Source organism: Myiozetetes cayanensis, unplaced genomic scaffold (genome assembly GCF_022539395.1).
Source record: "Myiozetetes cayanensis isolate MyiCay16 unplaced genomic scaffold, myiCay2020 scf2-11, whole genome shotgun sequence".
In the NCBI taxonomy this organism is placed as follows: Eukaryota; Metazoa; Chordata; class Aves; order Passeriformes; family Tyrannidae; genus Myiozetetes; species Myiozetetes cayanensis.
In genome coordinates, this window is record NW_026087411.1 from 3,364,301 (window position 1) to 3,380,683 (window position 16,383).

A 16,383-nucleotide genomic window follows, 5' to 3' on the forward strand; every position below is an offset into this window, starting at 1 on the left:
AGGAAGCACACGCTGCATTTGTAATTTGAGTAGCACTCTGCAGTCCTGCTCTTTTTGTCATGCAGGGAGACTCCCTGCCTTTATTTCACGGCATTTGGAGTTTCTGAGCACCAAAATAAATTATTTGGCAGGGAAAAAAACCCCGAAATCTGTCTGTGATAAATGTGAGCCTGGGTTATGTTTAGAATGATGATTTATTCGCTGTAGAGATCATGTTTATTTAATTTAAACTTCTGACAGGTTTTTTAGGACGTGACCTTTTATGTTTCCCGTTACTTAAACAAGACAGCTCATTGCTGATGAGGAGAACTGAAGGCTCTGATTTACAATTTGCTCAGTCTTTGCAGCATCTTACATTTACAGGTGTTTAGCAACGAGTTAAACACTTGAATTTAAAGGTTGTTTACAGAAATAAAGAAAACAGCAGCAGAACTTCCCTCTCGGGTGTCTGTGGGTGTGTCTGACAGCTCACACCTTTGCCAGATTCATCTCCATCAGGATGATTAATCACAGGGTTTTGATGAATTGCAGTGTGGCCAGAGATGGTAAGTCTTGGTAAATATTACCAAATCTGTGAGGGGTTTTATTGTTATTGGGCTGAAAATATTGAGGGTTCATATTAAAGCCGCAGTTCCTTTGGTGCTGATTTATTTATGCAATTGGAAACTAGTAAGAATCTAAACCCCTGAGAAGCTACCACCAACACAGTAAATAAAATGATACCTCGTTAAAAGAATAATTTTAGCAGTGAGTCCAGTGGTGGGCACAAACATGGGGACTTATTTTATAGGAAAAATATTTTTGCCAAGAATCCTGCGTTACTGGGAGCGTGGGAAGTCTGTTCCAGATGCTTTGCAATTGTACCTGATATTCCTGGATCTCGAAGTCTGTCGCCAATATGGGTTATCCTGGCTTTTTTATTCGCTGTCAGTCACAAAGAGGGAACACACGCAGGCTGGGGGAAGGTCACTGTTGCAGATTAAAGCCTCTGCGTGAATGAAGGAGCCATCACAATTCTTTACGGTGGCTTGGCGTGAGTTCTGATAACGCAGAGGTCTCTTTTGTTGTTATTTTAAAACACAGCAGACTAAACACAAGCCACCCCCCCGACAATGGGGCCGGGCTGTGAGGGCAGTGTGTGCGATTGCTGGGCACAGCTGGAGCTGGCAGGTGAACACCAGAGCTCCTGCAGGCACGAACCTTCACGTTCCTGCTTACTTGGGTTTTTTCCCCCTCTTTAACTACATCTCATATTTTAACTGCAGATAACCCTAACACTCACAAAATGTGCTGTAAAACTCCCACCGAACGGCAGTTTTTGCTGTATTTTATGTGAAGCCGACCCTGTGATGTGTCAAGACGTGGAAATCAAGGCAGATGTTCCTCGTGTTCTTCAGGCTTGTGCTTCAAGCACCGAGTAAGTTCCACACCAAGGAGGAACTCGGGACATTTTCCTGGTCAGCTTTTCTCTTACCAGCCATCAAACGATCTGCAGCATCGTTGCCTGGCACACTGAAATCCACCCACGCTGCTTTCCACAGGTATTGATCCTTCCGAGCTCCCTGTTTGAGGTCCTGCTGCTCCTCTTTGAAGTCACTGAGTGCTCTTAGTGCACACAAAAAAATGCAACCAAAGGAGGCTTTCACCTGCCCTGTCCCCAAGGAAACATCAACAGCTGGGGGAGGCCTCATTATTCAGAGATGATTACTTTCACTTTGATGTTTCTCAGTGCCTTTGCTGGCTTATTATAATCAGCATGACCATAAAATAAAATGATTTCGGGTTAATTCGGGTGGGTGGATGTTGTCACTGGTTCGGTGTGGATGGAGTTCACTGAGATTTTGAAGTTTTTAAGTTACCAAATAGTGAAACAGAACTGCTATCACAATATCAGCAACTGCTTGAAGTGATAAAAAGCCTGGCTGTTACGCCAAAATATGTAAATGCAAGATGTTCTCCCAACAAACTGTTGAAATAAAATAACAATAAGGAAAATCTCTCAAAGAGAATTTTAAAAGGAAATCATGAAAACGTCAGCTGGACTCGATTTTTCTACTTGAATTTCTGCCAAAATGATTCGATTTTATGTCATTTCCTTTTCTGTCCAATTTTTGATTCTGACAACCGTGGAATTTCCTGTTTTGTTTTTATTTTGCTACTGCAGCTAAACCCCCCAGCAGCCGAGGTCACTGCAGAAACCCAAACTGTGAACAAAACCCGTGCCCTGCCTTGTCTGCTCTTTCCCTTTGTAGTGCTTTAGTGTTTCCAGAGCCTGCCTGTTCACTCATCCTCACCTTCCTTGTCCTGTTTCTGTTGGCAGTGCCTGTTCCAGCCGGGGGGGTGTATTTTGAATTATCTGCTGTCCTTACTTGAGGAGATCTGTTCTGCTCTGTTCCTTGGTGAGTACCCCTGCACAGCGATTTTACTCAGGCTGTGTGATTTTCCCTTCTCCAAACACTTGCAGCAGTCCCTGCTACAACTGAAGCAGGAATTGGGTGGGTTAGGACGAGTTTTAGTTGCACCTCCTCCAGCTCTTCCTGCAGCTACAGGAACTCCTGTCCCACTTTTTTCTTCAAGGGCAACAGGGATGGTGTTGGAAATACGTATTTGTTACGATATAATTTAAATATGGATGTTTGTCTACCAGTGTGAAAGCAACACTTGGGAGGAGGAGACTTTGAAATGGAACTGTTAAAAGATCAGAATTTGGAGATTTACACCAATTAGTGCAGTGGAAAGTTTAAAGTGGAGAGTTGCACCTGGATAGTGTTTGAAGGAATTTTGAATAAATAACACCTGTTTGGGGAAATATTTTATGCTGTCAGTTGTTATTTTGAGTGTTTATGGTGTAGAAAGGACTATGGAATAGGGGAACAGAGTAAGTCTTGAAAATCCCCCACAAAAGATACTAAACAGCCCTGTGAGCAGCCAAAATTTCAGAGGGATCTCCTCACTTTGAACCCCTAAATTTACATGGTTGGTCTTTTTTGCATCCGTGTCCCTGCTCTCCAAGTGTCTGGGACCAGTGATGACAACGGGACTGTAAAAGCTGGGTGAGAAGAATGCACTAAAAAAAAAAAAAAAAAAAAAAAGCTGCTTCTGAAGGAGTTTTGGTTTTAAGTGCTTGGGAAATAACAGAAAGGTGCCCTGCTGGGTTGTTGGGCTTTATCAATCACTTGTAAACAGCCTTAAGCCCTTGGTGCTGAGGAATCAGAGTATTTTTCTTTTTGTGCTATTTTTAAACACGGAAGATTCCTCTCTGCCTAGCCAAAAAAAAAATATTCTTAATGTGTTAGGTGGAGAAAACATCAATCTGCTGATTACTGCCTGTGTATTAATTAATGCTTAATAGGTCATTTCCATAACAGGCATGTTATATTCTTATTCTGTAGAGGAAAACAGTAATAATTGTGAGTTCTCTCAAAACTGGGGATGTGTGTGAGAGAGTGAGGGCTGGGTTAGACAAGCTGTGATGCCCCACATCTCAGCTGGGGCCAGCCAAGTCAAATAAGGGAATGAGGGAGGGTGAGAAGTGTCTGATCACTGCAGGCACTGCTGCCAACACCAAGCAGGGCAGCCCTGCTAAAGTATCCAACGATTTGGGATCCAGGATTCTGCAGCGCTGGGAGTGGCAGCAGCGTCCAGTGCCTTAATCGGGAGATTTTGGGAGGAAAGGTGAAGACATGCAGTGGGAAGGGGGTTTTGTGGTTGCTCTAGTATGATTAACATCATCCACTTCCAAATTTCAGGGCTGATCCTTGGCTCCATTTATCCCATTTATTCTTGTTTGACCTTCTGGAGCCCGGAGGAGGCAGCTTTGGCTCTTTGCCTTGTGTGTCAGGATTAGTGACAAGCAGCATCTCCCAAACTCCTCGAGGTCTGGGTAGTTCAGCAGAATAGTTTAATCACAAGGAAGTAGAAGATCACTGAGCCTGAATTGTTCTGTCGTTAAAAACGAGTTTGAGAGCATTTTGGTGCAGTTTGGTTCGCTTGAAAGAGGACACTGAGAACTTCTTAGTGCTTGTTACAGTGTGAGGGAAAAGGTCTGGGAAGACAGATTGCATTCCTGAGAGCTGTGGAAACAATTACATAATTAGGCTGTGTTTAATAATTGTTTACAAATAGGCATTGTCTTCCTTTCCAGAACTTGCTTCTCAGTTGTTGGCTTTCAGGGTTCTTGTATCTGACATAAAATAAATGGAGCTGAGCTCCACTTCCATTTGGGGCTTTATTGTGCTCTGGTAGATTCCTAATTCCCATTCCTAAAATGTTGAAACAAGAAGGTGTTCCGAGGTTTTTAAAATAAAACTGGAGGGAGAATTTAGGAGGGAAAGCTGTGTGGATGACTTGCATTCATTGCTGACTGTTGAAAAAGTGGGTTTTTTATTCCTTTAGTCTCTTATAACATTTATAATATATTCCGAATGCTGATTTGTTATTTGAAAGTCACCTTTATTGTTTCATGGTCAAAACCTTCCACACTTCAGCAGCCAATCCTTTTCCCTTTCCCAGCTTGCTTTGTTCAGCAATTCCCTCTTACTTGCAGCAAAGTTGGAAATGTTTGCTGTCTGAGGGAGGGGAATGGTGTGGAGAGCTGTCAGTCAGGTATCTGATCAAAGATAATGGATGTGCCAGAAATCCCGTCAGAGTTCCCAGCTTGGGCACCTGCAATGAAATATAAAATGGGATCCTCTTTTCATTAAAAGAGGAGGGGCTGCAGCCCCATCTTCTGTCAGAAGCCTGGGTGGAAGAAACATTTCCCCACGGTCTGCCACTGAACAGAAAAATCCAGTGGAGGTGTGAAAGGCACTGCAAAGCAGATAAATATTTGGACTGACTCTGGCTGGCTTTGAAATGGGGTCAAGCAGGATCAGCCAACTACCACGGTAATGTGTTGAGTTCAGTAATACACCAAAATTACCGTGCCAGGAAATGAAAAGCTGGCCTCCAAATAGCTCTGATGCATTCAGCATCAGGCAAGAAGGGGAAAAAATCCAAGTTAAACCGTAACACGTTTCTCACCCAGAAAAGTTATTCCATGATATTTTTTGAGTGTAAACCCCATGAGCTGATTTTTGGAATCGTCACCAAAGTACAGGCCTGTGTCTGCATGTGAGGCTGGGTCTGGTCCCAACTCCAAATTTCAGTAAATTACATATTAAATCGAGGTGTGGGTTGGTTTTGTTTGTTTGTTTTTTTCTGAATTTATTGCCACATATTGAACTTCTGCTGTCTTTAACTTTTGTGTCTTCAACTGGGAATTCTGTGACAGCAAGAAGAAGATGAAAGGAGGAAGTTTGGGGACAAGGTGTAATTAAGGAGACACAGGCACCTTCCTGCCCCTCTTCAGGAAGCTCAGCCTGGTGCAATTTGGCTTTTTGAAACACTTTCTAGTACTTACAGGGTGAAAGATGTTTTGGTTGCCATGTCTGGGAAACACTGGGGTGAAAATTACCCTGAAAAGTCCTTTGCAAGTGAAGTTTTCCTTTGTTGTATCACCAGAAAATGCCGTGTCAGGGAATATTTGCACCTGCTGTACCTCCTGTAACTATCCCAAACTCAGCACCGGATTTTGTGTTCCTATTTTCAAAAGCCATCTTGCTAAATGGACACAGGGAATGCTCCCTCTGGAAGGGGAAGTGAACAGCATTAGGGAAGCACCCTGAACTTGGCCTGTTACATCACTGAGGGACAGGGAAAGGAGGGAGATAAGAGAAGGGAATAAATCAGCATGGATTTTGTATGCAGGGCGCTGACTTTTTGAACTCTCCTGAAGGCTCTTTGACGTGTGAATCACCTGAGGGGGAGCTGGAACCGCTGCAGGGAGAATTCATCCCTAAGATGGGATGGTTAAAGCGGAGGAAAACACCCTCGGTGGTGCAAGCTTTGAAAGAAGTGCCTGCAAAAATAGCTGGCAAAGCAGGGGTTTTGCAGGGAATTGCGACCAGACTCGTGGCTCTGCTGCCAGGTTTGGAGGCCGTTTATAGAAGCTTGGCAGCCCTGCAGGAAAAAAGAGCCAAGGAGCTGTTACAGCTTTCGAGAAAGCAGGGGAAACAAAGAGGAGGAAAAGCCCCACAAAGCTCCTGTTTGGACGCTCCGTGTGTGGTTACGCTGAGGGTGTTTGGGGCAAAGAAGGGGAGGAAAAAAAAAGAGTTACAACTTCATAATTCCTCCCTCCCCCCCCCAATCTTTTTTAATAATTCAGCAGCAATGCACTGCAGGACTTGTCTGGGCTTAAACCTGCCTTTTTTAATTAAGCTGGGCATTTTAATTGATGTTACGATACCTGAGTGTGTGCGAGTGTTTAGTGCTTGGTGTGAGTTTTTGTGCCCCTCTAAGCTCCAGAGCAGATTTAACTGGGCTGGTGAGTATTCCCAAATATATTTGGAGAGTCTAATTTACCAGCCTTTCACATTCTCTCACCTACTGTGTGTGTGTGTGCATGTGTGTGTGTAAATGGTCTGTTTTGGGAAGTGTGTTGTGCCTGACAGCTCATTTGGGATTATTCATGGCTGTGGAGATTGGTTCTGAAACTGTGTAAGCAGCAGGAAGTCTTGTTCTGTCTTGATCTCTGAGCCTTTTCTTGATTTATGTTGACTTCTGGGGAACCAGGCTGGAATTCCTGGGAAAAGGAATTGCTTATGTTTGACATTATCTGTGTGCATATAGAGGCAAACCAATCTGGAACGTGTCATTGATTTCTCCCCCAGCGTGAGACTGGCAAAATTACAGGTTCCTGCCTGGCAAAAATGCTCACAATGATGTCAGGACACACAGGCACCCACCCCATTTATATATAAATATATATATATATATATATAAAAAAAATGAAGGAAGTGGTAGCTACATTAAATGAAGTGGCTTTTTGGAGAGAAAAGCAATAACAAATCTCAATAAACGATACAGAGCTCCTCTAAAAGGATAATAAAAACGTAAGAGGGTTGAAGTGCAGGGTATTTCGGTGCTATGATTTAAGAGTGCGAAACCCATATGAGAATAAATATTTAGAGCTGGAAAAGTTGTAGCTGCAGTGAAGGTTATTGCTTGAGAGCAGATGTAGAGAATGGGGAAAAAAAAAAGGGCTCAGCACTCGTGGATCTTGTGTTTATGCACGAGGGGGGAGTTTGATTTGTAGCAATGTGGGGGTTTTGTGCCTGTTTGTGGTAATGCACATTAATGCACCCAGTGTTAACTAATAAAAGGACATAATGCTTTATACTGCAGATGCACAGCAGGATGTGCACCCAAAAACAGAGCAGGTGAAAGCAGTAGTAGCCAGTTCCCTCATCTGGGTGGTTTGAGCAGAGTTATTTCAGCGTGCAGGTGAGGAGCAGATCTTCATCTCCTCCATGCGAACAGGTAGATTTGACTGGAGGCCATTATTTCCTTTTGCCTGTTGTATATTTATTCAATGAGCATTTCGGGAGGGGAACTGAGAGGAAAGCAGCTGTGAGAACTTGATTTTGTTTTCTCAGATGTTCCAGGCCGGGCTGCCAGCACCATCAGAAGCGATCGCCTTGCCGGTGGTTTCCTTGAGTCACCAGCAGAGCTGCTCCAAAGGAGGTGTCTCGTCTCATCCACCGGGAAAGGCACCATTCACACTGCTTTGGGAAGCAGCTCCATGGTTTGCTTCCCCACAAGGTAACTCCACACTCAGGCTGCCTCAGGACTCGGAGCGGGACCTCAGCCTCGATCATGGAATGCAGAAAACAGCTGTTTTGCCTATAAATAACCCAGGAGCCTCTTCTCCCGCCAGGCTTTTTTGGCAGATATAGCTGCAGGAAACGAGCTGTCACGGTGCCTGGAGTCGGGGTGTGCGGTAGTAGCGGGACTCACACTCTGAGGGACGAGGGTCACCCTGGGATCGGGTTTCAGCCTGATCGGTGTCACGTTGTGGTGACACCGCTTGTGCTGCAAGAGTTAAACCTGTCATCCTCTCTGCTCCTGATCCCCCGAGTGCCCGAGGTTTAGAACCTGGGGAGAAAGCAGAACTCCACCGGACTCGGCCAAAAACATCTCCACGCACCGGTGATTGTTGTTTCAATCCCTTTGCTGTTCCAATCTTGTCACAAAGGCTTAAATATTTTTTTTAATACAACTTAACAGAGAATTTTACTGTGGGGCTGGAAATAGCTGTTTGATCTCCTGGATCGATTTCCTTTTTTTTTTTTTTTTTGGCTTCGTTTTGCGGTTTGGTTTTGGTTTGTTCTGTGTGTTTTTTTCCCTTCTTTTCCGTGTGATTCCACCGGGAAGCAGCAGTAGGAATTGCGCTGATGGCTCAGTCCCTGGTGGCAGTCTCTCAGTGACCGGCTGGTTCGGGTGGCTCTGCCCAGCCCTTGGCACTCACCAGCACCAGGGAACTTCCTGCAGTGGTGGCACCAGTGGAAAAATGGGAATATTTTTCAGAGTGGGCTATTGGGACAGCAAAGGGGCAAAACCCACTGAGCATGTGTAGCACCCGGAGGTTCCTGCACCTCTTCAGTGCGAGTAATTAATTTAATCAGCCCCAAAACTAAGAGCTCCCACTTTGAACCCTCAGCGTCGCTGTCCCTTCTCCTGAGTGGCAGCTGGAGCAGCTGGAGACGGAGGATGAGGGAAGTTCCTTTTAAAGGAGCTGCTCCCCGCTTTTGGGGGTAAGGCACAACTCTTCCTCACAGGAAGGAGCTCTGTACCTGTTCAAAATTTCTCCCCCCGCCTTCATTCCAAAGGTGTAAATGCCCCCATCTGCCAATTCTAAAAAAATAAAGGGAGAAATATTTTAATTATGGTTAATAGGCCTTGGCATCCTTGTATTTCCTTTGTGGTTTCTGAGATTTTCCATTCACTTGGAGGAAAATTCGGGGCATTGGAAGTAGATGACTTTTAAGGTCCCTTCCAACCCAAACTGGTTTATGATTCTGTTTCTGTGATTTCTCTGTCCAAAACTATAACCCAGTTCTTCCTTCTCTGCCTTAGGAAAATCAACCAAACAATTCACAGTTGATGTTTTTCTCAATTAAAAAACAACCAAACAAAAATAAACCCAACCCCACAAACTACACTAAAAGAAGTAGTTTGACCACCGTGGCTGTTCACAGAGGCAGTTCTGGTTGGGTTTTAGTCCTAAATGTTATATTAATAGCTAAAAAAATTTTCTTTAAGCTTTTTGTCCCCAATTTAGCCCATCACTGAGTTCTCAGAATGCAGCTTACACGCTGGCAGCCCAGTCTGCAGGGCTGTGATTTCTATTTGTTAACAGAGTATTTATCCTGTTATTTCTGTGACAAAAGACCCCCCCTCTTTCTCTTCTGTCAGAGGTGTTAATGAGAGCACTTTTCTGATTACAGTCCTGCTGCATTGGTCAAAAGGGTCTTTCAAATCAGTGTAATCTCCTCCCAGGAAGGAGAGGAGAAAATGGGCCCAATTTCTCCCGCAGCCCATTTTGCCACGGGGAGGGGGGATTGTTTAGTCCTTAGTTCTGTGCAGCTGGGTCCAGCCAGAGCCCTTTTTTGGGACAGGTTCCCCGAGCAGCCCCTCTGCTGAGGGGGGCAGGTGTTGCCTTTCTTGTTTGCTCGAGAGAGAGGATATTAAATGTTCTGCCCGCTGGCCCTGGGCAGGGTGTGGGCACAGCCAGACAGCACGGGCAGAGCTGGGAGCTGAGGAGGAAGGATTTGGGAAATTATGAGGAGGACCCTGCTAGCACTGACCTAAAGAACTAGAACTAAATACCATTTAATCACAATGACATGCAGCAATCAAAAAGCCAATGTCTCTGCCCTCTGCATCTTTGCTAGAATTTACACCAAGGTTAGCTGTTCACCAATTCACTCCAAGGCATTCACACCCTTGCAGAGCTTGCCAAGGCTCTGACATCTATTCCAGGTTACAGTGGCAATTAAATAAAAATATTTTCACTAAATATTTAGGGCATAAGGTGAAAAGGAAAACTCATTCTTGCCCTAGATGTTGGAGAAAAAAAAGGAAAAATCCCAGCAGTGACATTAGGAGCTTGCGAACAACCAAAGCTAGTGCTTCTGAAGTATGGCTTCATGCAGGACTGGTACAAAGTATGGCTTCATGCAGGACTGGTACAAACAAGCTGAAGGAGTGGCTTACTTCAGCCTCAAATCTCTCTCCATTATGCAGAAAGACACAGTTTCCTGGCTCATCTACTTATGGGGATACTTAACTGCATGTGAAGACGAGATCCCACACGGTCTGCCACATGGAAGGACTGGCTGCACACTGAGGAGACCTCCATGCCCACAGTGCTACTCAAACCAAGCTAGCCTGAGTTTCACCAGAGTTTCACAGTGTCCAGTGATCCTCAAAGGGAGATATGCATTTGCTCAAAAGCTTTGCCATGGAAATACTTCCTCTCATACTTCCATTTTTGAAGTTGTATAGGAAACAAACTGCCCGCAACCAGTCTGCTGATTGACAGACTTCCACTTTGCATTCTCTTCACATTAGTAGCTCTACATCAAGGACTTGGAAGTCCTGCCTATAGCAGGTACACCCCATTTCACAACCTGACTGACTTTCAGAACCCACTTACAGCTGGGGGAGTCACACATGCAGTGCACAGAACCAAGACGAGGTTTAACTGGCAGCAGCTAGATAAGGAGACATGACTGCTGCTGGCTACAAAGAAAAAGTCTTGTATATAGCTAGTTACAATCACTTACTGAAATTTTGTCAATCCCTACCTCAAACAAATTAGCAAAAACTAGCTGCCTTATGTGCTTATTTGCAGCTAGATAAGAAGGCCCAAGTGTCAGCATCATTAAATCTCTTTCGTGGTCACTGAACAGACAGACCTAGAGGTCACTATCTCACCTGCAAAGGTCATCATCTCACCTGCAAAGGTCATTGACACAAAGCAGACACAGATTTAAAGGAATGGGATTTATGCCAAGGCTTTGCAATCACTTTCATCAGCTGTTTACAATGAGAAACCAACTTTTGCATAAAAGCCTCAGGGGCATACATGAGTTATCTTTCAGCAGCTCTACTAAAGGAGAAGTTTGCTACAGAAAAGAGACAGGGCAGTTAGCTGTGGAGTAACATTTTAAATAGTTTCAGCACAATCTTCTCGATACTTGTGCACTGCAGGAACATCTGTTCCACCACCAAGGCAAAACAAAATGTATCTTTAGAATGCACAGCTGTGGAGTACTCCAGCTCAGTTCCTTGCCTTAGGTTGTTTTACTGCAGGGCTTTACGCTAAAGCAAAAATTCCTCCAAGCCCTTCAGGAGATAGAGCAATATTATTTCATATCGCATAGGATGTCCCAAAAGAAGGTCGGGTAAGACACAGGAAGCAGCCTCACGTTCCTCTGGGAGTTATGCAGACAGGGTTTCCTCCCTTTTTAGGGGACTTTCTTCTTCTTTAGTCCCTTTCTTCTGCCACCAAAAAACAATCTCGCTCTGATAAGATCTTTGGATACATCTTGCTGCTTGCAGTAAGGCCATGTGTTCACACTAGAGAACAGTCTCAGAGCTGCAAAGGTGTCATGTTCCTGCACTGATATCATCAAGAAGACTGGCTGTTTTTTTTCCAAGCCTGACTTGTTTGGGCTTTCTCCTTGCACAAGGCAGGTATGCACACGTGCATCTGAAACCAACATGCCACTGACTCATGCCTCTGTGGAAGTGAAAGGAGCCTGTAAAAATAGTCTCCACAGAAGCACCAAGAGGAGATTATGCCAGTTTATTTATCCCACAGGCATTTTAGCGTTGCTCTTTTACTCTGGAAGAATTGCATTTGAGGAACTGTCAGGTATTAGAAAACCCTGAGTTTCTAGAAAAATATTGTCCTTAAGAACCCCTTATGCTGAATAATCAGAGACCTGTGTGTCAGCCAACCTGTTTCATCTGGGTTTTACGACAGATCACCCATTTCTGCATTATCAGGATCCAGCACAGCAGCAGGAATGGGAGCCAACATCATCTGTTCTCAGGAAAGGCACCTCCTTTCAGCCTCTGCAGACTTTAGGTCTCCTTGGACTGGAGGTATGCAGACCCTGCATTCAGATACTTGTCCTTAAACCACACAGTGATATCTCTACTTGGTTCTGCAGTTCCACTCTGGTCCCCCACCAACATTGTAGTCATCACAACACTAATTGGCCTCCTTTCCATTTTAGTGGCCATGGAAGCATCAGCCCTCTTGGGTCAGGCATCTCTCTCACCAGAAAGCATCAAGCAATGCTGGCTTTCTCCTAGACCTTAGTGGTTCATATACCACCACCCTAATCTGCTTCAGGTTGACCTCTGACATGCAGGGTCAAACACAGCTTATTTATGTGGACAAAGCTTCAGATAAAACTAAGTGTTAAGGTTCTTACAATAAATGAAATGCCAAAGGGCTGGTTAAGCAGCCTATCACTGTGCAAAGCTTGTTGCTTAGAATTATGCCACCTACCACAGTTTATATTTGGGGTTTTACAGACTTCAGCAGTCTTTATGTTTTTTTTTAAGGGTACTGCTGACTGACTGGACTTGTACCCAACCAACACTCTCTATTTGTACAGGTTCGACAATCAGGCTTTATTCATTCTGAGAAATTTAACTGAAAACCACACTTTGTCCAAACGCTTAACCTTTAGACAAACTCATTTAGACTGACAGTTATTCAGCTGCTTTTCAGTGAAGCACAGACAAGAACAATGAAAAATTTCTACTGCCCAAGGTGGATGAACAACAGGTAGGGCTAGACATCAGAAACTACAAAGACTTTCATGGGCACAAATTCTTGCTTGCCTCTGATCCCTACTCCCAGAATTCACATCCCTGCTCTCAGTGCAAAGAGGTGTCTGTCTGCAGTTATTTCAAATGCAGCTGTGGTTAGAGGCCCACTTTTCACAGCTGGAGAGGTCTGGCCAGCAATGAACCCCCACCACCAGCCACAATGGAAAAGTAGTGACCATGAGACGTCAGGGACAACAAAGAACCCAAGTACCCAAGGCATTAGCTGAGCTTCTTCCATGCCCCAGCATTAGCTTTCACCACTGACTTGCTGGATTTTATAGGCAAATTGATCCCCCTTGGAAGACTCTTGTGCAGACAGCTCCAACATGTTGGTGGTGCCCAGTCTTCTCTCCTGACTGTGGCACCTGGCAGAACAACCCTCTCTGCTATCACAAGATTAAAAGAAGAGCTCAGAAGGTAACAGCCCCAGTGAATAAGGGCATTAGCTAGGAGGAGTTGCTTCTGGGCTTCAGTTCTGCCATAAACATTTCTAGTCTTCTTGCACCTGCCCCTGAGATACACCTGGTCCCAGTTTGACAGCTTGGACTAGAACACTCAAAAAAGTCACACCAGACAAAGCCACACTCTGTTAAATACCATTCATGTTTGGCATTCTATTTTCCCCTTCCCCTAGAAAAGCAAGTTATTTGATGATCTCTGGGTCTGCTGTACTTGTTCCAAAGCTCAAAGAGCACTAAAACGACCACAGTGTTCCAAGTTAATCTTCAGTGGTAGCCAGGAAGGAACGAGGGGTTAGAAGAGAAGAAAAAGAATCTGAACTAAAAACTCCCAAGAGGCAATTTCTTCATATGTCTTACCCTCTTGAGCATCAACAGCACTACAACTTAGTTTCCCCAAAGTTATGAAGGGGGAAAGCAAATGTCTTAAAAGGGAATTAGTCACACAAAAGCCATCACATTTGGCATGTCAAAACAGTGGAGGTCTACTTCACTGCAAAAGTCAGGAAAAGTTTCTCAACTGGATACTTTGGCAAAAGAATCACTAGAGATAACTACATCTCAAAGGTAAAGCTGTGCTTGCCCTTCGGGTACCAAAGAATCAGCATCAAAGAATCACCACAGTAGACTTGTTTTTTCAACCCAAATTTAAGATTCCATCGAGTTCAACTTTCATATCCCTCCAGAATAGGACAAATAGTTCCAAGGGATGGCAGAGCAGTGTTAATCAGCTGATGCTGAAACAGCCTGCCCTGGGCTGGGTTTTCCCAAATAGAGACACTGCAAGCATGTCCCATTCTCAGCCCTTCTTCAGAGTTCCCACAGCTATGTCTGCCCATGCCCGTAGCAGTCACACCTCTCCAGCCTTTCAAAGTTACCACTCCATCTCTGTCCACAAAGTGTTAAGAGAGGGTTCAGCTGCACCAAAGGTCAGAGCCTGCAGCAACTCAACTATTAAGCTTCTTTTGCATCTTACTGAACACCCTCCCAAATCGAGTAACCACCACATCAAGCAATAGGGTTTGCAGCTCCTGGCCTGTACAGGAACAAGTCAGCCTGAGCCAGCAACCATCAGCTACTGGCCACAGGACTGCTGCAGCCTGGAATCAACATAGAACAAGGCAACAGAAGCACTGACAAGAAAGAATAATTTTCATTTGCATAGCCCTCCGTTAATAGAGAGAAACACAGAAGGTCAGTGAAAGTAGATGACATTTTTATCATCTTCCCCTTCTGTGGTGCTTTGCATTATATATATAGCAAGTCTCAATTATTTCCTTTTCAAAGATGAGGAAATTGAGCAATAATGTAAGTTTATGTTTGACTGTCTCCCAGTGGCAGAAAAGGAGAGAGCAACAAAAGCTTCAATTCCAAAGTACAAATCAATGCACTAAGTCACAAAACTGCTGAGGAAATCCCTTTAGTTCTCCAAGATGCAAACCCTCTTATTTAAAATCATAGTATGCACGGTGTTGGAAGGGACCTCAGAGATCAGGGACACCTTCCTTTATAACAGGCTGCTCAAAGCCCCTTCCAGGATTCAAGACAACTTCTCTGGGCAACATGTTCCAGTCTCTCTGTGCTCCATGATCCTGCCAGGCACAGAGGTGAGACTGACTGGCCTGTAGTGCCTTAGGTCTTCATTTTTTCCCTTTTTTTTTTTAAATAGGTGTTATTTTCCCCCTTTTCTAGATGGTGGGAACTTAACCAGACTGACAAACTTCTCAAATATGATAGTGACTTAGTCACTTCATCCAGCAGCTCCCTCATGCGTTTCAGCAGGTCCTGTGCACCTTCATGCTCCTTAGATGGTCTTGAACCTGATCTTCTCCTATAGTGGACTGGTTCATTCTCCCAGTCCCTGCCTTTGCCTTCTGCAACTTGGGCAGTGTGGCTGCAGCACTTGCTGGTGAAGACAGAAGCAAAAAAGTTGTTGAGTATCTCAGCCTTTGCCATGTTCCAGTAAAGAGGTCATCCCTTTCCTTCTGGTGAGGGCTCACATTATTCTTCATCTTCCTTTTATCATCAACATTCATAGGGAAGCTTTTCTTGTTGCCCTTGATGTTGTTGCCCAGGTTAAATTCTCTCAGGCTTTCTCTGGCTTTCCTATCCTGATCCTGGCTATTCACACAATCTCTCTGTGTTCCTCCCAGGCTCCCTGCCCCTGCTTCCACCCTCTGTAGGCTTCCACTTTTTGTTTGAGTTTGTCCAGGAGCTCCTTGTTCATCCTCCTGGCATTTCTGCCCAACTTTCTCTCTGTTGGGATGCATCACTCCTGAGCTTGGAGCAGGTGATCCTCGAATATCAACCAGCTTCCTTGGGCCCTTCTTCCCTTCAGAGTTTTACTCTACCAACTCTACCACTGTACTCTACCAACCAGATCCCAGAAGGGGCCAAAGTCTGCCCTCCTGAAGGCCAGGGCAGCAATGTACTGTGTGCCCTCCTCACTGCCTTAAGGATCTTGAACTCCAACACTTCATGGTCCCTGCAGCCAAGGCTCCCTTTGAGCTTCACATTCCCCACCAGCCCCTCCTGGGTGGTGAGCACAAGGTCCAGCACAGCACTTCTCCTCCTTGGCTCCTCTATCACTTGGAGAAGGAAGTTACTGTCAATGCATTTCAGGAACCTCCTGGATTGCTTTTGCCCTGCTGTGTTGTCCCTCCAACACATGCCAGGGTGATTGAAATCCCCCTTGAGGACCAGGAACTGTGAACGTGTGGCCCCTCCTGTCTGTGGGCAGTTTCATCCTTTCAGTGTTCCTGGTTGGGTGGTCTGTAGCAGACCCCCACTTTAACATCACCTGTCCCTGCTCTCTCTTTAATCCTGACCCTTAACCCCATGGTCAGCTCCTCATCCATCCGCAGGCAGAGCTCCAGGCACTCCTGCTGGTCACTGACACAGAGGGCAACGCCCTCCCCGATGCCCCCTGCCTGTCCTTCCTCAGGATCCTGTGTCCTTTCAACACTGCAGTCATAGGAGCCATCCCACCTCATTTCTGTGATGCCAATGAGATCACAGGCAGGCATGTGCACATCTTTAACTCTTGCTTATTCCCTGTGCTGTGTGCATTTGCACAGAGCCATTTAAGTTGAGCCTCTGAAGACTTACTGTCTGAGGTGGCTGGAATTCCTTTGTGCTGCCAGCCTCTCCAGCCACAAAATATAGCACAGGTTTTCCTTTGCAGCAGTCGACA

At 45.0% G+C, this 16,383-nt stretch overlaps 1 long non-coding RNA gene across 1 annotated transcript; it reads left to right on the plus strand.

Annotated features, from left to right (window-relative positions):
* The first annotated feature begins 1,288 nt into the window (after positions 1 to 1,288).
* On the plus strand, positions 1,289 to 7,564 carry LOC126639848 (uncharacterized). The gene is made up of 3 exons (XR_007628895.1): positions 1,289 to 1,541; positions 2,321 to 2,399; positions 7,476 to 7,564. It is a non-coding gene; the product is annotated as an uncharacterized LOC126639848 (long non-coding RNA).
* The last annotated feature ends 8,819 nt before the right edge of the window (positions 7,565 to 16,383 follow it).